This window comes from Agelaius tricolor, unplaced genomic scaffold, assembly GCF_023055355.1.
Source record: "Agelaius tricolor isolate 1412-34295 unplaced genomic scaffold, bAgeTri1.0.p SCAF_49, whole genome shotgun sequence".
NCBI classification, from domain to species: Eukaryota; Metazoa; Chordata; class Aves; order Passeriformes; family Icteridae; genus Agelaius; species Agelaius tricolor.
In genome coordinates, this window is record NW_027269309.1 from 811,503 (window position 1) to 820,006 (window position 8,504).

Below are 8,504 nucleotides of genomic sequence, written 5' to 3' on the forward strand. Positions count from 1 at the left end.
CCCTTCACGGCCTCCCAGTGCCCCATCGTCCCCTCAGGATCTCCCTCAGCCCGGCCAAGCTGCCCGGCAGCGGCGCAGGCCCGAGGGAGCTCCAGAGGAGCCGCATCGAGAGGCACCTCAGAGGCGTCAGCAATGCAGCCAGCAAGACACGGGCAGGAGGACACACATGGCCCTTCCTGGCTGGGCAGGAGGGCTTGTGGCCATCTCCAGGCACCGGTCCAGCAGGGATCCCTGCAGCTCCGGTCCCTGCCTGGCCGCTCTGTCGCCAGCACAAAGGCTTCAGCAGAACCACCCAAGGCCAAGGGGCTTCTGGCCATTTCTCCTTCCCCACTCCACACACCAGGGCTGCTCGCTTGGCACAAGGACCCCTTTTCCCCTCTTCCCCTGTGCCCTGTGGACCCTGGGCACCAAAGAGAGCTCCTGGGAGTCTGGCTATTAGAACACATTCTATATTTATATCCTAAAGAACAACGAAAAAGAAGGAATAAAACAATCTTAAAGAAAAGAAGAATCCCCCCAGCTCAGAAGGCCCCAGCAGACAGAGAGCCTCTCAAATCAGCTCTCCTCAGAGCTCCAGCAGCACAGCCAGCTCTGGCCCCAGGGACAAGGCCGTTTTTTGCGGGCCCTGTGAAGTTGATCTGGCAGCTTCTGCAAGATGGAGCCCGGAGCTCTCTCCACAGCCCAGAGGACAAAGGCTGTTTTGAGAGCCAGGCTTCTGGTGGCAGGGCTGATGTCCTCTGCCTTGTCTTCAAGGGCTGTGAGAGAGAGGAACAGAGGCACGGTCAGATCCCGGATCTTTGGGGAGCCGAGGAGACCCCCGAGGCAGGGCCATGCCAGCCGGCTCTGGCCATGGCCAGGAGGGAGCAGGGAGCAAGGGGATGAGCCCGAAGCTAGCGGACACTATTGCCCCACGTGGGCCTGAAATGGGAGCGTGTGCTGTGGCCACGGCAGCCCTGCTGCGCACAGGGAGCAGAGCCATGGGCAGCGGGGCAGGGATTGCAGCTGCCCCCGGCAGCCGGGGCTGGCAGCCCGCTGGCCTCACTCACCCTGACAGATGTGGCGGAGCTGTCGCTTGCAGCCCCTGAGGTGCCGCCCGGCCATCCCTGAGAACACAGAGCCTGTCAGGGCGCCAGCGGCACAGCTCCCTGCCAGCCCAGCAGCGCTGCCAGCCCTGTGGCCACACGGCCTCCTGGCCCCGGCAGGGCTCGGGCCGGGCCCTTGCCGCACGCTGCCGCCCAAGGGCACGGCTGCCAGAGGGCGGCAGCAGCGCCGAGGCCAGGCGGGGCTCCACGGCGCCGGGCACGGATGGCGCTGCCGGGGCAGCAGCCGGGGCCGGGGCCGGGGCCGAGCTGCGGCGGGGTGAGGAGGAACAGGCTTGGGCGGAGCAGGGCGGAGCAGGGCAGGGTGGGACAGGGTTTGACAGGGCAGGGCACGGCTGGGGGAGGCAGAGTGGGGCATGGTAGGGCAGGCCTGGGATGGGCCGGAGTGGGGCTGGGATGGGGTGGGACAAGGTGGGGTAGGGAAGGGAGGAGTGGGGTTTGGTGTGGCAGGCCAGCGTTGGGTGGAGCTGGGTGCGGCAGGGAGGGGTTGGGTTGGGCAGGGTGGGGCAGAGCCAGGTGGGGCAGGATGGGGTAGGTTGGGGTAGGGGAAGCCCAGGCTCGTGGCTCATAGATGAACCTGATGGCCGCCTGCCACAGTGACTCCTGTGGGCTGTCCAGGTACAGCAACACATGGCACAGGTGCAAATGGATTGCCCTCATCACACAGTACTCCAGTATTGGATACAAAAACTGCTGTTGGGTCTTGGAGATAATTATGAATTGGCCTGAAGGTGACAACTTTGATCTACTGGAAGAAGAGGGGCAGGAACAGGTGTCGTGTGCTGAGGAAGCTCCACCTTAGAACCAACCGCCACAAGGTGAAACACGCTGTGCTCTTTTCACTGATAGCTCCTGTCCCATTGGAAGGACAAACTGAAAGTGCAAAGCGGCTGAATGGAGCCCCACGGCACAGGTTGCAGAAGCTACTGAAGGAGAGGGTGGATGGAGCCAACTTGCTGAACTCAAAGCCTTCCATTTGGCCCTGGACATTGCTGAGGGAGAGAAGAGGCCAGCACTGTCTCTCTACACTGACTCATGGATGCCAGACAATGCTCTGTGGAGGCCTTTCCTGGCTGGAAAGGTGGAAAAAGGCCAATTGGCAGCATAGGGGAAAAGCAATCTGGGCTGCAGACGAATGGCAAGACATTGCCAGGCGGGTAGAGAAGCTGCCTGTGAAAGTCTGTCATGTGGATGCCCACGTGCCCCAGAGTTGAGCTAATGAGGAGCACTGAAAGAATGAAGAGGTGCATCAGGCTGCAAAAATCGAGGTGTTACAGATAGGTTTGGATTGGCAACACAAGGGACAGTTGTTCCCAGCTCGATGGGCCCATGGTGCCTCAGGCCATCGGGGCTGAGATGCCGCCTCTAGGTGGGCACGAGAGCCAGGGCTGGATGTAACCATGGGCAGCATCTCCCAGGTTATCCATGATTGTGAGACGTGAGCTGCCATCAAGCAAGCTAAGCAGATGAAGCCCCCCTGGTATGGGGGCCATGGTTCAAACAGAATATGGCGAGGCCTGGCAGATTGACTACATCACGCTGCCTCAAGCCCGCCAAGGCAAGTGCTACATGCTCCCAATGGTAGAAGCCACCACTGGAAGGTTGGAGACCTACCCTGTGCCTCATGGCACTGCCCAGAACACCATGCTGGGCCTTGAAAAGCAGGTCCTTTGGAGGCACAGTACCTGTGAGAGAATTGAGTCCAACAAAGGGACTCATTTCAAGGACATCCTGATCAACACCTGGGCTAGAGAACCTGGCACTGAGTGGGTATATCACATTCCCTACCGTGCACCAGCGGCCAGGAAAGGTCAGCAGTGCAATGAACTCTTCACAAACACATTGAAGGCAATGGGGGGATGGGACCCTCAAGCAGTGGGAGCTGCATTTGGCAAAGGCTGCATGGTTAGTTAATAGCAGAGATTCCACCAACCAAGCTGGCCATGCCCAATGCGAAGCCCTGTGCACAGCGGGTGGGGACAAAGTTCTGGTGGTGCACATGAGAGGTGTGCTAGGAAAGACTGTTGGGATTAATTCTGCCTCGAGCAAAGACAAACCCACCTGTGGGGTTGTCTTTGCTCAGGGACTGGATTGGACTTGGTGGGTGATGCAGAAAGATGGATCAACACAATGGACATCTCCAGGGGACCTTGTTTCTGGGGTGAATTGCCCAAGACACTGTGCCTGTATCCATATCTGCATGTATGTATGTATGTATATAATTAGGATAATACATGGATATATATAGTTTAAAAGTCAAAGTTTAATGCAACATGTTGGTATGGGGAAAAATTCAGGGTTTTTGTTTGTTTGTGGGGGGCAATTTGTGAATTTTCTGCCATTCGTTACCTGTTGGAACCCAGGGCACAGGGAGTATTTCTCTGCTTGCCCTGAGGGGTCCTGGCCCCCAGGGAAGCACTGCTTTTAACCTCTGCCCATGCAGAAGGCTTCCAAGACTTGGGATGGATTGGAGTCCAGAAGTGTGTGAAATAGAGAATAGAGAATAATGTAGTTTGTCACAGGGTGAGAAATTTAGAGTTTTGGGATTTTAGTAAGGAGGTAGATAGGAAGCAAGATGGAGGATTTTGGATGTTGTCTCGAGCTTCTTCTTCATCTATTCCATTTTCTGTAGTGTTGGTGGCAGAGGGTGTGATTTGCCATGGGAAGCCGCAGTGCAGAGGTTACGTGGACAGACAAAGGATGAGTTATTGGTAGAAAGGTAGAAATAAAGTACATTTTAAGAGTTAATTGGCTAAAACAGCTTTAAAAGACCTTGAAACAGTACATCTTGTGACCATTTTTGCTGAACTTTCTGGCGTCCTAAGTCTGCGGCAGACAGCATGCCAAGTTTCAGATAAAAGTAACAGCAACCTGAAGACCAAAAAAAGTCCCGTGCATCTCTCAATCCTGGCATAGAACTTTTAAAGTAGGTTTTCCCTCATCATGGCAGCCCCTAGGGCCCAATGAGGGGTATACCCATAGTTACCTGAAACGGGATATGTGGCGAGGAGAGGGCAGTTTATGCCAATGGGGCAACTAAGATTCAAAAGAACTGGCAAATGACTCTCCCATTCCACTGGAAGCTTCCAGGGAGGGAGGGCAGGGTTGGGCACTGGCTTGCCAAGGGAAGAACCAGCTGGCCACGCTAGGAGCAGGGCACTTTGGGCAGCTCTTGTGCTGGTCCCAGCACTGCTTCAGAATTCTCCTTGCCATCCATATGTGAGCCCATTGGTTACTGCAGCTGCTGGTTGACGGGGACTTTTCCACACTCACCATCACCAAGGAAGATCCTCACCATCTGCGTGGGTGCTTGAGGGGAAACGGGACCACCCCACCTATTCTCTCTCTCTCTGGAGAGAGAGAGCCCCAGGGGCTGTTTGGCTGGAACCAGAGCAGAGCTGGCATGGCCAGGATACTGCAAGAGCCAGGTGAGAAGCTGGGAAAAGCAGAGCCCCAGCTTCCCTGTGTCCCCGAGGCTGCCGTTCACCCCTGGGCTGGCTCAGGGCTCGCAGCCGTGGCCCCTGAAGCCGCCTGGGCCGACAGCGCCCCCTGGAGCCAGGGCAGAGTCACTGCAGCCACTCTGCCTGGCCTCAGCTCACAGCGCCCTCTGCCGGCTGTGGTCAGAACTACAGCAAAGGCAGAACTGCTCAACGGGTGGGAAGAGTCTGGCATTGCTTTGGGGGCGCTGCTGCTTCTTCTCTCTTCCTCACCTATATATATATATATATATATATATATATATATATATATATATATATGTATATTCTAGTGAAGAAGTGATATTTCTCTTCCCATATCTTTGCCTGGAAGCCCTGCAATTTCAAGTTATAATGATTTGGAGGGAGGGGGCTATCTCTCCATTCCAGGAAGATTCCCAGCTTCCTTGGAAGACATCTGTCCTTTCAACCAGGACAATCTGCTATCGTTAATGGAGAAATTGACCTAGGAGGTAAAGGAACTCACAGATATGCAGCTTCAGCCCATGCCAAGGAATTGTTCCTGATCTTCACAAAACAGGGGCTTCCACGGCTTGAAGAATAGTCTTTGAATGATCTCTACAGCCCAGCTTTTACCTGCCTCAGAGTGCTCCTTCCCACAGTATGTCACACCAGTCTGGCACAGTTCCCGTGCAGGTGACATCCACTGCCACCAACAAAAGGACCACTTTACCCACCACCACTGAAAGGGAGCATGGATCATTCCATTTTTTCCCACATAAGATATGGAGCAGAAATCTCTGTTGTAAATCCTGCCAAATCTTTCTGAATAAGTACATACAAGCCAAGATGCCTTGTGCAGACTCTACCTTCTTGGATCCCTGGTGATCAGTGGCACAGAGTCTAGCGGTGGACCCTGGAAGGACAATGCTGAGCCCAGTCCTTCCTGAGTCCTTTGTCAGTAAACTGGGTGAGGGGGCCAGGCTGTGCCTTCCCACAAACCAGGAGCAGTGGCTGATCTGCCAGAGACAAGTGCTGCCATGCAGAGGGACAGTTCAGCAAGGGGGACGGTCCAATGACAAGTGCTGAGTCCTGTCCTTTGCAGGGAACAACCACAGGCAGCGGTGACTGCTGGGGGCCACCCAGTTGGAAAACTGAAGTTTGTGCGGGTTCTGCTGAACACCAGGATGCCCATGGGCCAGCAATGTGCTCCTGCAGCAATGCAGAACAGCGTCCTGGGCTGCACTGGGAGCTGTGTCACAGCTGGCAGAGGGAGGGGATCCTTTCCCTCTGCTCCACACCAGTGAGGCCAGCCCTGGAGTGCTGGGCCCAGAGCTGGGCTGCCCAGGACGGGACACAGGGACAGACTGGACAGAGTCCAGCACAGGGCCATGAAGCTGATGGAGGGACTGGAGCGTCTCTGCCATGAGCAGAGGCTGAGAGAGCTGGCCCTGCCCAGCCTGGAGCAGAGCAGGCTCAGGGCATCTCATCCCTGTGGATGAAAAGCCAGGGGGAGGCTGAAGGGGGGGACAGGGCCAGGGACAGCCCCGGGGGCCTCGGGCACAAAGTGACCCACAGGAGGGGCCCTCCGAGCTCAGGAGACACTTCTGCACTGGGAGGGTGGCCGAGCACTGCCGCAGGTGCCCGGGGAGCTGGGGGAGTCTCCATCCCTGCAGAGACTCAAAAGCCACCTGGACACATCCTGGGCAGCCGGCTCTGGGTGGCCCTGATGGAGCAGGGCCTGGACAAGGTGACCTCCAGAGGTGCCTCCAGCCTCCCCCAGCCTGAGATTCTGTGACTCTGAGAACAAACAGGCTGCAGCTTCCTGAGGACAAATGAAAAAGCTCCACACATGGCAGGTTTCTCCTGCCCTCACCAAAGTGGTTCATGGCACATGTCTCCCTTCTGCAGATTCCTCCCTGGAGTCAGGATGCTCCTCAAGGTCACGCCTTGAGGCTGAGAGAAATGTTTGCCTATGGTCATTGGTTTGGGTGAGTAGCATCAATCTTTAATTAAGACTTGGTTTTTGCTGGCTGGACTGGGATTGCTTCAATGCTACTTCAGATATAATGCACTATACTGGAAGTTATCAGTCTCTGCACTGGGGAGTAAATAACCCTGATAAAGATCTTTTAGTTTAATCATGATCATAATAAACTCTTTATTTTCCTATAAATATATCCTTTATCCTATGGAACACAGTTGTATAAAGGTTCAATTACACCTATACCATCCTTTAAACATAAACTACTGACTAAGTCTAAGAGTGCATCCAGCTGCAGCCTGGCTCCTCTCTGAGACGTTCAGGAAGCAAGGAGGTCCCTTCTGCACCTTGTGTCTCCTGCCTGCTCCCTGCACAGCTCTCCAGGTGGTGCTGTCGCTCTTGGGCCAGCTGTGACTGCAGCAAGGACACCTGAAAGAGGCACAAGGCCCGGCTCAGACAAGCCCACGCTGGCAGGAGCACCTGCAGCCCCACGGTACCGGCTCTCGGGGCAGACACAGCCTCCAACTCCAGCCCTCACCAACACTCTGCCCTTGGGCAAGGGCAAAGGAACAGGCTCCCAGACACAACAGAGCTCAGAGCACCAACAAGTCCACTTCCAGGCTGCCAAACCCTTCCCACGTGCATCCCTCAGCCACCACAGGTCTATTACAGACACTTCCAATGGGATTTAGGAACCCAGCTCTGATTTCCAAAGCACACATTTGGGCCACTGACCCCTTTCTCCACAGGCCGTGCCTCAGTATGAGGGCTGCTGCTCCTCTGAGATACTGGAGGACTCTTCTATTTCAAAAGTCGACCAATTTCGATCGGCAGACTCATGGATAGGCAAGGTAAAGTAGTCTGGGGGGAACACTCTCCTAAAAGTTCTGATTCTTCTTCTTTCAGGGTCCACCTGCACATTGGATGGTAGAGAGGGTCACAGAAACCTGTCAGCAAACATGGAGCAAAAGGACCTCTGGACATCAAGGCAAGGAGATCCCTGCTCTGAGACCCTGAAGTGCACCAGACAACAGTGGGGGCAAAAAGCTCTCGCTGGAGGCTGTGCAAGAGAGGCCAGTGTGTGTGTGCAGGGACACGGGGCCAGGGAGGGAGGCAGCACAGTGAAGGTGCCCTTGTGAAAGCCATGGGCTGCCACAAGAGAGAGAACAAACAAAGGGGTGTGCCACAGCAGGGACAGGGAGAGGCAAGGCAACAAGCAGAGGTCTCCAAAGTACTGCCTGAGCTAAGGTGCAGAGTTCCAGAGGAGCCTGAGGCTCTGCAGAAGCAGCCAAAGCCCAATTTACCTGCTCACCACTTCTGGGCACGGTGGATAATTCAGGCCTCTCTCCCTTCTCCTTCTCTGCTGATGCAAGTGGTTTCTTAGATTCCAGACTGGTCCTTGAGCCACCTAACAGCTCCTCCTCTTGTGCTCCAACAGCCTGCTGGGTGTTGAGAGAGGAGATGATGCCCATATTTCAAGCACCACAGAAGCTGTCCCTCAGAAATCTCAGTCTCAGGCAGCATCCTCGAAGCACCAGCAGTGCAGCTGCTGTTCAGCCCTCTCAGTACAAAACTCATTGGGGTTTAGTTCATCACTCTGCTCACCTGCTCCATTCCTTTGCACACAGAATCCGAACCCCCACGTGTTGCCTCCCCTTTTCTGGGCACAGGAGAAGCAGCTCCCCATGCCCAGCTTTGGCCTGGAGATGTTTGATCAGCATGGTCCTGCAAAGGCAGCCCAAGGTCAGGGAGCAAATTCTCCCTCTCCCAAACATGATAACATTCCACATGGAGCAGAGCACAATGTGGGAAACCAAGCCCAGGGGAAGAATGAACCTTCAAGCAATGCTGAGGCCTTGAAACTCCTCTAACTCTTCTTTCCTGACACCACAGGCTTCTGTTCCAGAGGAGCATGAGGCTCTGCAAAGGCAGTGAAACCCCAGTTTACCTGCTGGCCACTTCTCCTGGGCACAGTGGATAATT